Source organism: Piliocolobus tephrosceles, chromosome 4 (assembly GCF_002776525.5).
Source record: "Piliocolobus tephrosceles isolate RC106 chromosome 4, ASM277652v3, whole genome shotgun sequence".
NCBI lineage: Eukaryota > Metazoa > Chordata > Mammalia > Primates > Cercopithecidae > Piliocolobus > Piliocolobus tephrosceles.
This window is the reverse complement of record NC_045437.1, coordinates 31,487,942-31,501,176: the sequence shown is the minus strand read 5'-3', so window position 1 is coordinate 31,501,176 and position 13,235 is coordinate 31,487,942.

Genomic DNA, 13,235 nt, shown 5'->3' with positions numbered 1-13,235 from the left:
GCAAGCATGTCATTTGTATTTTTGTATTCTCATTTAGTTTTCTTAAAATTTTACTTACTATGGTATTGTAATATTTTAATGCAGGGGTTGGGTTTCTTAAAGGGCCAGATAGTAGATATTTTAGGCTTTGTGAGCCACCTGCTGTGTCAGTTGCAACTAGTGAACTTTACTGAATGAAAGCTGTTATAGATAATACAAATCGGCCGGGCGCGGTGGCTCAAGCCTGTAATCCCAGCACTTTGGGAGGCTGAGACGGGCGGATCACGGGGTCAGGAGATCGAGACCATCCTGGCTAACACGGTGAAACCCCGTCTCTACTAAAAAATACAAAAAACTAGCCGGGCGAGGTGGCGGGCGCCTGTAGTCCTAGCTACTCGGGAGGCTGAGGCAGGAGAATGGCGTAAACCCGGGAGGTGGAGCTTGCAGTGAGCCGAGATCCGGCCACTGCACTCCAGCCTGGGTGACAGAGCGAGACTCCGTCTCAAAAAAAAAAAGATAATACAAATCAATTAGTTAGGCTGTGTTCCAATAAAACTGTATTTGCAAAAACAGGGGGCTGGTCAAGGCCCCAGTTTTAATGCATGGAAAAAAGACATTTTTCTATCCATTGAAATAACCTTCTTTACCTTCAGAAATGACACTGCTAGTGGTAACTACATGTAGGAATTATTAACTTAAAGTTTCTTCCCATAAAGTAGATATTGGGAAACTGATACCAGTTTACTGGAATTTCTTATCGAGTGAAAAGTTCCTGTTTTTCACTTGAGACGATGTTAGAGCTGAGGTAATAGATTTCTGAGGTATTCACTTCATCAGCAGCATCAGTATTCCCAAGCAAGGGGGAAAAGGGCCTCGCCTGAACTTCTGTCTGTGTTTGCTCTAGACTGGAGTGCACACTTAGCTCTACCTGTGTGTGGCCCCAACTTCAGTATGTTTCTATATCCAGAGGAGAGGAAGTGTAGTAAAATCTGGGGGTGGTGGTAGTGGTGGTATCAAGAACTCTTTGTCCTGTGGAATATTGTTGCTTTCGGTCCTCTTGAAAGCAGGAATGATGTGACTCCCTGGAAATAAATATTTTCTGTGTTAAGAGCAGTACTTCCATGGGTTTATGCCACTTTGATTAAAAGCCTTTACGTAGATACCTACTGTGCAGAGAATTAGTAGTTGCTGTTTCTTTTTGGGTGGCTTCATATGTTTTGTAATTGATTGAGTGTTCCTTAAAATAACCTGATTGGCACAGTGTGCTAACAGAAGCTTAATAAGCGCCTGCTATTTTATATCTCATTTTGAGCTCCCCAAATTCCAGTTACTATCTCCACTTTGTGAAGAACAAGCTCAGAGAGGAGAATTTGCTCATTGTCACATTATCTACTAACTGTTCGAGCTTTTAATCCTAAAGCGATTGAGGAACAGTGATGGCATTCAGCTACAATTGTTCCTTTCTTAACATGGGCACTGGGAGGGGGCTTCTTTTCCCTAACAGAGACAGAATAGGCATGCAAAATACTCATGGTGTTGCAAAATAAAAAGATTAAAGAACATCTCTATTCTAATATCGTGGTATAACTCACATAAATTATCTTTTGGTGATGAAAAAGTTGACTAATTGTGTATATTCTCAAAAGAAAGCAGAATTGTCTAATCACCAGGAAAGTCCCTGGCCTCCTGAAGCAAGGTCGATCGATGATCTCTGACTCGTTCCATCACTCAACCCTTCTTACTGTTCGTGAACAGGTAAGTACAATACTCTATCTGAGTGTAGTAAACCCTTGAATTTGGTCATCTCCCAAAAGAAAGAGAAAGGGGCTAGGGCCTGATTGGTTCAGTGGCACATGGGACCAGTAAGTAGTGACACCCAGTCTGATACTCTCAAGGGTCCATGGCTGCGAGGCCTGGCTACTCCCACCCGGCAGTCGCAAGTTTATGTGAGATATTTATGAAGTTTAATTTCCAACTCTGTGGCTTCTCTATCTTTTATTAACTTATATATTGTGAGATAATACTGCTGCATTTCACTTTTGTCCAGATTAAGTTGACCGACAAACTGACACAGTTCCAATTCATCTCATCCCATTGGGTCCCAGGATGACATGCTTAACTGTTGTAAGTTCTGCACAAATGTCATACATTCTGTAACAGCATCAGTAAAGTGGTAGTATTAATGTTCATGACCTTGCAGGCTCTCCTTCAAAGGGGTATGGACGGTAGCATGGTTTGGTTAAACTGGTGTTCATACTTTCTTAGCCCAATGTTAGAATTATACAGATATTTACTCCTGATAGAACAGTTCGTATAGTATGGTTCCCATTAGTATCATTATACACTGATGTGCATTTTACTTTTTGCGCTTACGTTGTGGAGAGATTTCAGGGTAAGTACACATCATTCTTTTGAATGGCTTTTTGTATAGCTTAGTTAAATCTTCCATTAATGGACATTTAGATGATTCTCATAAAGTATTGTAGCATACTTACTTAAATCTCCCATTAATGGACATTTAGATGATTCTCCAAAAAAAGTATTGTAGCATACTTTTTTATGTCTTTATTTCTCATTTCTGTAGAAGGATTTAATAGAAATGGATTTGCTCAAATAATATACCTTGAACATGTAAAAGATAAATAGCCAAATTGATTTCTAAGATTTATGGTAACTTAAGCTCTTGACAATAAGGTGAATGCTGGTTTTCCTATACCTTAGCCAATACTGTAGAGCAGTGGTCCCCAACCTTTTTGGCACAAGGGACCAGTTTTGTGGCAATTTTTCCACAGACCGGGGGGTCGAGGTGGCTTCAGGATGAAACTGCTCCACCTCAATCATCAAACATTAGTTAGATTTGGTGCACAATAGGGTTTGAGTTCCTATGAGAATCTAATGTGGCCGCTGATCTGACAGAAGGTGGAGCTCCGGTGGTAATGCTCGCTTGCCTGCTGCTCAGCTTCTGCTGTGTGACTTGGTTCTTACCAGGCCACCATTACTGGTCCATAGCCTGGGGATTGGGGACCCCTCTGTGGAGGGTATCATCACTCATAGTCTGTTTTAATTATTGAGGGGTTATCATTTACTCCCTTTTGGTAATTTGTATTTTTTCTGTGAATTACCCGTTCGTGTTCTTTATTCATTTTTCTAAAGGACATTAATCATTTTATGTATTAATTCACGAGGACTTAAGCCTGTATCTATGATGCAGTTGGTTTTCCCAGTCTTTGGAGCTGGCAAATGGTAAGTTTTGCTTTTGCTTTCTTTAACATTCAGAAAAGTGTAAGGTGCAGTGCTTGAGCATGCAATTTGTGGAGATCCTTCTTCTAAAAAGAGATGTCTGGTGGTCAGATTTGATATATATTAACTTTGGGAGGGTATGATCAAATTTAAAAATGGAAAGTCAAATGCGTGGGTTAAGAATATATATGTATATAAGCATTTCATTAAAAGTTTTTATGATTAAAATATAAATGGAAAATCTCATAAACAAATGTTTACATTAATTAATTAAGGCACACATGTTTACAGCCATTACCCAGGTCAGGAGATAGAACCTTGCCAGCCATACCCAGAAGCTGTTCAGGTCTTTCTCCCAATTATAGTCTTCGTAAGAGTAAGTACTGTCCTGACCCAGTGTGCATCTTTAATTGTATTGTTTTGTTTCATTTGATATGGTTTGAATCTGTAGGTTCTTCCCCCTATCTTGCTCTTGTTTTCCCTTTGCAAAATATTTGTTGATGAAATTGGATCATTTGTCTACTGTAGATTTTTCAAAAGTTTGGATTTTGTTGATGGTTTCCACATGGTGTGATTTAAGGTGTTTCTTTGACTTTATACACTGCATTTCCCAAGAATTGGTGGCTCCAGGGGCTTAGATTCAGCTTTGTTTGTGTAGGCAACACTATTTAATCAGTGGTGGTGTATGCGTCCACCAGGAGACACAGTGTCTCATGTTCTCCTTTTGTGAGGTTAGCAGCCTTGCTGTTCAATTCTTAGATCCTGTGATTTATTGGGGTTGCAAAGCGATATTTTAATTATTATTATTTATTAGCTAGAATATTTCTATAAAGAGATGTCTGCATTACATTTTACTATAATTCATAGAGGGAAGGTAGAATAATTCTTACAGTTTATTTACCTATTTTCAAAATGCAGCTGGTTCCCTGGCATCCACCAAAAATAACTTTAATTTTTAAAGTATTATTAACTTGTGGAAACACATTCTGTTTAAATTGACAAATAATAATTGTGTATATTTATGTGTATATTTATATTATGACAAATAATTGTGTATATTGTATTGTGCATAATACAAATAATTATGACAAATAATAATTGTGTATAATGTAATGTTTTAGTCTTTGTACACATTTGAGATTCAGTCAAGCTTACTAAAATAACCATCACCTTACCAACTTACTTTTTTGTGGTAAGAATACTAAAAATAGTCCTTTTTAGCAATTTTGAAGCACACAATACATTATTATTAACTGTTGTCACCATGCAATGCAATAGATCACAAAACTTGATTCCTGCAGTCTGAGACTTTGTATCCTTTGAACAACATTTGTTTCCCTATCTCTCCCCTTTCCCTCAGTTTCTGGTAACCACTTTTCTACTCTTTTTCTATGAGATTGGCTTTTTTAGATTACACATATAAGCGAGATCATACAATATTTGTCTTTTTTGTGCCTTATTTCACTTAGTATAATAGAATAATCACTCTTTTATGTGTTTTGCTCTACTACAGTTATTAGCCCTAATAATGCTCAAAATGTCCTATCTGACCAGCGGAACTCTCTTCAAGGATCTGGAGTCCTTTTGATAGTTTTAGTAGTCTTTGATAACCTCCTGGTATGGCAAGATGTTTCAGGTTCATTTTGTATATTTCCTACCCTGTATCTGGAATCATCTATTTTCCCAACAAGCCATGGTTTAAAAGAGCATGCTAAAAGAGCATGAAATGGTATTTCAAGACTGTAATTTGGGCTTTCAGAATACCTGTTACTACTGCCTTGGTCGTTGCTTCTGGGGGAAAGTTGTATGTGTGTTTGTGTGGTGTATGTATGTGTTTATAAAAAGTACCTCACGGAGTTTCAGTGCGGGAAGATAAAGTTGCAGGGATGGGGCTGGGTGCAGTGGCTCACGCCTACAATCCCAACACTTTGGGAGGTCGAGGTGGGTGGATCACCTGAGATCAGGAGTTTGAGATCAGTCTGACCAATGTGGTGAAACCCCATCTCTACTGAAAATACAAAAATTAGCTGGGTGTGGCAGCAGGTGCCTGTAATTCCAGCTACTCGGGAGGCTGAGGCAGGAGAATTGCTAGAACTCGGGAGGCAGAGGTTGCAGTGAACCAAGATCACGCCATTGCACTCCAGCCTGGGCGACAGGGCAAGACTCCGTCTCAAACAAAAAGAAAAAAAAAGTTGCAGGGATGGATGGTGATGATTACACAATGTCAGTAGACTTAATGTCACTCTACTGTGTGCTTAAAAAATGGTTAAGATGGGCCAAGCGCGCTGGCTCACACCTGTAATCCCAGCACTTTGAGAGGCCGAGACAGGTAGATCACGAGGTCAGGAGTTCAAGACCAGCCTGGCCAAGATGGTGAAACCCTGTGTCTACTAAAAATACAAAAATTGGCTGGGTATGGTGGTGGGTGCCGGTAATCCATAATCCCAGCTACTCGGTAGACTGAGGCAGGAGAATCGCTTGAACCCAGGAGGTGGAGGTTGCAGTGAGCCGAGATTGCGCCACTGTACTACAGCCTGGGTGACAGAGTGAGAGTCTGTCTTAAAAAAGTTACGATGGTAAACTTCATGTATATTTTGCCACAATAAAAAGATGAAAAAATAAGGTGCCTCATGATTCTACATTGATGATTCAGATGGAAATTTATTTATTTATTTTTTGAGAACAAGATCTCACTCTGTTGCCCAGGCTAGAGTGCAATGGCCTGATCATGGCTCATTGCAGCCTGAAACTCCTGGACTCAAGTGATCCTTCTGCCTCAGCCTCCCAAGTAGCTAGGACTACGAGCATGTGACACCATGCCTGGCTGATTTTTAAATTTTTTGTAGAGATTGAGTTTCACTATATTGCCCAGGCTGGTCTTGAACTCCTGGCCTCAAGTGATCCTCCTGTCTTAGCTTCCCCAAGTGCTGGGATTTTAGGTGTGAGCCACCCTACTCAACCTTCAGATTCAAATTTAGAATTTGTAGGGTTTTTCTGTCTTCTGCTTTTCCATACCGAGAATGATGGAAATTACGATAAAATATCACATAGTTATTCATTTGCTTCCACAGATGACATTCTCAAAATAATAGTATCAGCACTATATCAGCAATATGATTACTTAAAAATGAGTTTTTAATAAGCCTTTTTTATATGCTTGCGCCGCCACCCTTTTTGTAGTTGGGCTCCATCTACATTGTAAGAACATGTAGTCATTGTATAATTTAATCTTTAACTTTTAACCCTTCCTTCAGTCTCAGCTCTTCATGTAAATACGTATTTAGTGCTCATCACCATTCATTCCCAGTGTCATTACCTGTCCAGTCATTTTGATTGCCTTGCTCATTTGTTTTTTTTTGTTTTTTTGTTTTTTTTGAGACGGAGTCTCGCTCTGTCGCCCAGGCTGGAGTGCAGTGGCCTGATCTCAGCTCACTGCAAGCTCTGCCTCCCGGGTTCACGCCATTCTCCTGCCTCAGCCTCCCGAGTAGCTGGGACTACAGGCGCCCGCCAACACGCCCGGCTAATTTTTTTTTTTTGTATTTTAGTAGAGACAGGGTTTCACCGTGTTAGCCAGGATGGTCTCGATCTCCTGACCTCGTGATCCGCCCGTCTCGGCCTCCCAAAGTGCTGGGATTACAGGCTTGAGCCACCGCGCCCGGCCCCGCTCATTTGTTGTTAGATTCTTCAGAAAGGGCTTTTGAGCATAATAGTCCTGAATTTTTGTATGCTGATGGCAGTTTATCTGTAGCCTTTTACTTGAAAGTCAGTATGTCTGGATAAAATTCTTTTTTTTTTTTTTTTTTTTTTTTTTTTGAGATGGGAGACTCGCTCTGTCGCCCAGGCTGGAGTGCAGTGGTGCGATCTCGGCTCACTGCGACCTCTGCCTCCCAGGTTCAAGCGATTCTCCTGCCTCAGCCTCTCAAGTAACTGGGATTACAGGTGCACGCTACCATGCCTGGCTAATTTTTGTATTTTTAGTAGAGACGGGGTTTCACCATGTTGACCAGGCTGGTCTTGAATGCCTAACTTTGTGATCTGCCCACCTTGGCCTCCCAAAATGCTGGGATTACAGGCGTGAGCCACTGTGCCCAGCCAATAAAATTCTTAAGTCACATTTTCTTTGGGTAAGTGTGTTCTTAGCATAAAGCATTGCTGTCAAACAATACTAGGATTATAATATGATAATGATTTTCTTTCTCTCATAATTGCCTTGTTGTTTTTGCCTGGATGCCCATGGGATATTTTCTCTTCGGTATTTTTCTAATGTTACTAGAGTGTGTTTTTGTCTTGGTTGTTCTGGGTCAGTATTCCCAAGTACGTGGTATGATCTTTCAACATGTAGTGTTGACCGTTTTTAAATTCTCAACTTCAGGAAAATTAAAATTTTTAGTCTTCTGGTCACTTGTTCAGGTTTTCCTTTTCGGGGACTCATCTTCCATCGTGCGTTTTGCTGGGGTTTTTTCCTCTGTGTCTTACTGATCTTTAAACATTTGTCCCCTTTTTCTCTTTCTCTTAAGTCATTACTGTGGTTTATTCATTGGAAATGATCTTTCCACATGGCTCATCTTTTCTGAAATTATCTTAGATTTTCTTTCCTGAGTTTTAATACCTGATTTCTGAGTCTTTCTGGTTTCAGTTTATATTACTCATATTCCAGGTCATTTTCTTGATATATTTTATTTTAGCTCATTCTGAGGTATTGAGTTACAGTTCTCATTGATTTTGTGGGCATAGCTTTCTGTTGTGCTTTTGTTGTCTGTAGGAATTATATTTGTTTCTTATATATATATATATATATTTTTTTTTTGAGATGGGATCTCACTCTGTTGCCCAGGCTGGAGTGTAGTAGTGGCACGATCATGGCCCATTGCAGGCTTGACTTCCTGGGTTCCAGCGATCCTCCCACCTCAGCCTCTTGAGTAGTTGGGACCATAGGCATGCATCACCACGCCTGGCTAATTTTTTGGTATTTCTTGTAGAGAAGGGGTCTTGCCATGTTTCCCAGGCTGGTCTTGAACTCCTGGGCTTAAGCGATCCACCTGCCTCAGTCTTGCAAAGTGCTAGGATTACAGGTGTGAGCCATTGGACTCGGCCTCTTTTTTGTTTTTGTTTTTTGTTTTTTGTTTTTTGTTTTGAGACGGAGTCTTGCTCTGTTGCCCGGGCTGGAGTGCAGTGGCCGGATCTCAGCTCACTGCAAGCTCTGCCTCCCGGGTTTACGCCATTCTCCTGCCTCAGCCTCCCGAGTAGCTGGGACTACAGGCGCCAGCCACCTCGCCCGGCTAGCTTTTTGTATTTTTTTAGTAGAGACGGGGTTTCACCATGTTAGCCAGGATGGTCTCGAACTCCTGACCTCGTGATCCGCCCGTCTCGGCCTCCCAAAGTGCTGGGATTACAGGCTTGAGCCACCGCGCCCGGCACTCTTTTTTGTTATAACTACTTTGTATGGGATCTAACCCTCTGTTACTCCTTTTTACATGAAATTGCCTTTCGTGTTCTTTTAGAAGAGAGAGACTTGAGTTGGAGTAACTTTAGCTTCTCCCTCTTCTGTTTTGTAGAGTGAAAAGACCTGGATCTGCTCCCCTCATACTCTTTTAATTGAATCTTATTTTTCATCCCTGCTCTTGTCCTGCTCAATTTGGATTCTATTTCCCATAGTTTCTCCTTAGCATGGAGTTTTGAGAGTTCATAGCCTGCCCTTTCCGCCTTCATCATGGAGTTCACACACTTGCCCACTAGGAGAAGATGAAAACTCTTCCATGCCCAGCTGCTGCTGTCCCGCTGGTCCTCTGAGTTTTCCTGGTGATTTTGCAAGGTCATGGGGCCATCACATGCTGTGTTGCTTCCTTCTACTTCTCTTGTACAGATGGTGATTTCAAACTGGTCTTGGTGGTGGTGGTGGCATATCCCCACACACTTGTATATTTTGGAGTTTGTGGGGATACCTTTGTATCTAGTTTTGTTGTGGATGTCTACTGTGTTTTTCTGTATTAACTGTGTATGTGTGTGTGTGTGTGTGTGTGTTTCCTGGGTGTGTTAGTGGGGATATGTGGAGAATAGAAAACTATGCCAGTGTTCCTTGCAACTTGCTCGAATCCACTGGGATAGCCCCCTGTAGTTTTTAGTTTGTATATAGTCTGGTTAAATCACAATTTTGTGAGTCTGTGGCTTTGTAGATTCTGAATTTAGCTTCATACTTAGAAGAGCTTATTCACTTCATGATTAAAGCAATATATTTAGGTTTTTTGGGATTGTTTTTGTTTTTGTTTCCTTTCTTGCTTTTAAATCTTTGACCCCTCTGGAATTTTATTTTGATGTCAGGGATTTTGTTGCAAATGGACTAGCTTTTTCCTCTCTCCAAAATACCTAGCCAATTTTCTCAACACCAGTTTTTGAATATATTGAATAACTGGTGTGTGTATGCATGGTGTTTTGTTTTTGTTTTGTTGCTGCTGATTTAAAATGCCCCTTTTTTTGTTGAATTTAGAATTACTGTGTATTTGGGTCTGTGTTCTAGTGGTTTGCCTGTCTAGTTCTATAGTAGAGGAGCCACCATTGTAATTATTACAGATTTCTGATAATATTTTAATACCAGTTCCCCTCTTACTCTGCCTTTTCAAATTCCTTCTGGCTCTTTTTACGTGTTTATCCCACCAGATGGACTTCAGGATAAATTTGTCAGGTTAAAAAATTTGAGATGATGATTGGACTTATATTTATAAAATAGTTTGGGGAGAATTGAGATCTTTATAGTATTGAGTCATCCTGTCCAAGAAGCTATACATATATTTACCCCCCCTTTTTTAGTTATCTCTTATGTCCCTTAATAGAGTTTTATAATATTTTTAGGTCTTGCCAGTTCTTGCTAAGAATAAATTTATATTTTCAGTTGCTGGCATTCATAATGGAGTATTTCTCCCATGGTATATTCTAACTGGTTATTATTTATAGAAAAGCTGTTGTTGGCCAGGCGCGGTGGCTCAAGCCTGTAATCCCAGCACTTTGGGAGGCCGAGGCGTGTGGATCATGAGGTCAGGAGATCAACACCATCCTGGCTAACACGGTGAAACCCCGTCTCTACTAAAAATACAAAAAATTAGCTGGGCGTGGTGGCAGGCGCCTGTAGTTCCAGCTACTCGGGGGGCTGAGGCAGGAGAATGGTGTGAACCTGGAAGGTGGAGCTTGCAGTGAGCCAAGACCGGGCCACTGCACTCCAGCCTGGGCAACAGAGTGAGACTCCATCTCAAAAAAAAATAAAAAAGCTGTTGTTTTGGTGAATGTTAATTTTTGTAGCTACCATACTGAATTCTACTATTTTAATAGATTTTCAATTGGAACTTTTGTGTTTATGTGTACCCAAGTTTTGTCATGTGCAAATCATAATACTTTTTGCTTTTGTTATTTATAGCTGTTTTTTAGAATTTTACATAATTGGGCCTGGTACAGTGGCTCACACCTGTAATCCCAGCACTTTGGGAGGCTGAGGTGGGAAGATCACTTGAGAGGAGTTCCAGACCAGCAACATAGAGAGGCCCTGTCTCTACAAAAAATAAATAAAATTTTACCTAATTGTATTGGCTTATACCTCCAGAACGCTGCTTTTCTTTTTTTTTTTCTTCTTCTTCTTTTTTCTTCTTCTTTTTCTTTTTTTTTTTTTTTGAGATGGAGTCTTGCTCTGTTGCCCAGACTGGAGTGCAGTGGTGTGATCTCGGCTCACTGCAAGCTCCGCCTCCTGGGTTCACGCCATTCTCCTGCTTCAGCCTTCCGAGTTGCTGGGCCTACAGGCGCCTCTCACCATGCCTGGCTAATTTTTTGTATTTTTAGTAGAGACGGGGTTTCACCGTGTTAGCCAGGATAGTCTCGATCTCCTGACCTCGTGATCCACCCGCCTTGGCCTCCCAAAGTGCTGGGTTACAGGCGTGAGCCACTGCCACCAGCCCTTAGAATACTGCTTTTCAACGATCATACTTCTGAGCATCCTGTGCATGTGTATTCCTGATGAATGGGAATGTTTCTGAAGTTCCTCCATTAGAGCATGATGCAGGCTTTAATGTGTCTGTTGACATCATTCATTCATTCAGACGGAGTTTCGCTCGTCACCCAGGCTGCAATGCAGTTGGCACAATTTCGGCTCACTGCAACCTCCACCTCCCGGGTTCCAGCGATTCTCCTGCCTCAGCCTCCTGAGTAGCTGGGATTATAGGCGCCTGCCACCACGCCCTGCTGATTTTTGTATTTTTAGTAGAGACGGGGTTTCACCCTGTTGGCCAGGATGGTCTCAAACTCCTGACCTCAGGTGATCCACCCTCCTCGGCCTCTCAAAGTGCTGGGATTACAGGTGTGAGCCACTGCACCCAGCCTGTGGCCATCTTTCATGATGATTCTTTTTGTCTTTTGTCCTGTTAATGTAATGTACTACATCTATAGATTCTTAATTTCAAACTGTTCACATATTCCTGGAATTAACATCAGTTGTGCATGTTTTCTGTAATGTACTGTAGAATTCTATTAGCTAACATTTAATCAGGATTTTTCAAGTTCATCTTCAATGTCACTTAGATGTCTACAATTTAATTTGACTTGTTGCTTCTAATGTGGCTTTGGTTTGGTAAGGTGATTGCTTTAGTTTTAGTTCTACCAGATCTATATTAATCTCAAGTTTTCTTATTGCTCTTTTGATCTTGTGCTTCTTAGAAGCCACATTTACTTAAGTATATTGAGAATACAAGACAGTTTGTATTTAGAATTTTCTTTTCCCGAGTCATATTCCAAATTATATATTTACTTTTTTTTTTTTTTTTTTGAGACGGAGGCTCGCTCTGTTACCAGGCTAGAGTGCAGTGGCTTGATCTCAGCTCACTGCAAGCTCTGCCTTCCGGGTTCAAGTGATTCTCCTGCCTCAGCCTCCTGAGTAGCTGGGACTACAGGCACGTGCCACCATGCCCAGCTAATATTTGTATTTTTAGTAGAGATGGGGTTTCACTATGTTGGCCAGGATGGTCTTGATCTCTTGACCTCATGATTTGCCCGCCTTGACCTCCCAAAGTGCTGGGATTACAGGCATGAGCCACCGCACCCGGCCTCCAAATTATGGTTTTTATCTGCCTTTTGCATAATTGTGTTTCACTCCCTGTCTTCTCCTCCCTTCTCTTCACCAGTTCTGAATTCATAAGTAGGACCCTTGCTGAATTTGATTGTTGGGGGTAAGTGAATTTTACTAAGCTTGCCATTTGCCCAAGATTGGTCAGTAGTGGATCCCTTATAGCTCTCTGTATTTAAGCGTTGTTCAAATCGTCTCTTAGGACAAGAGAAGAAAGTTGGGGACTAGCTGATTTTAGTCTTTGAGATACTCAGCTGTTTTGAAGGGATCAGGAGGATGTGTGGAGTGATGGTGGCCATGGCATTTACAGGGCGAGGGTGAGCTGGGGCAGCTAATCTCTTTCTGAATCAGTTATTAATTGCAGGGTCCTATTTGGTGGGGGCTCCCCTCAAATCTGGCCTGCCACTCCTGACCTCAAGTGATCCGCCTGCCTTGGCCTCCCAAAGTGTTGGGATTACAGGAGTGAACCACTGCACCCAGCCTGGTTTTAGATCTTCTACATGGTATGTAGTTTTCCATTTCATATAATGGGTTTGTGGCTACTTCCATTTTAAAACTACTAGAATTTCTCTATTTGTTCATTTCATTGGGTTTTAAGGGAGGGAATTATGCAAATAAGCACTCTGTCTCCTGGGAATTAGGGAGGCTACTTCCTTGCCTGTTAACTCCTGGCCTGCTTAGACTGACCGCCAGGTGTATGGGAAAATGAAAATGATTCCTCTCCTTCAATCTCATCTTCCCAACATTCTGAGGCCTGAAGATGACTCCAGTTTCAGCCTGCATTTTTTTTTTTTTTTTTTTTTTTTTTGAGACAGTGTCACTCTGCCACCCAGGCTGGAGTGCAGTGGTGCAATCTCGGCTCACTGCAACCTCCACCTGCCGGGTTCAAGCAGTTCTCCTACTTCAGCCTCCCGAGTAG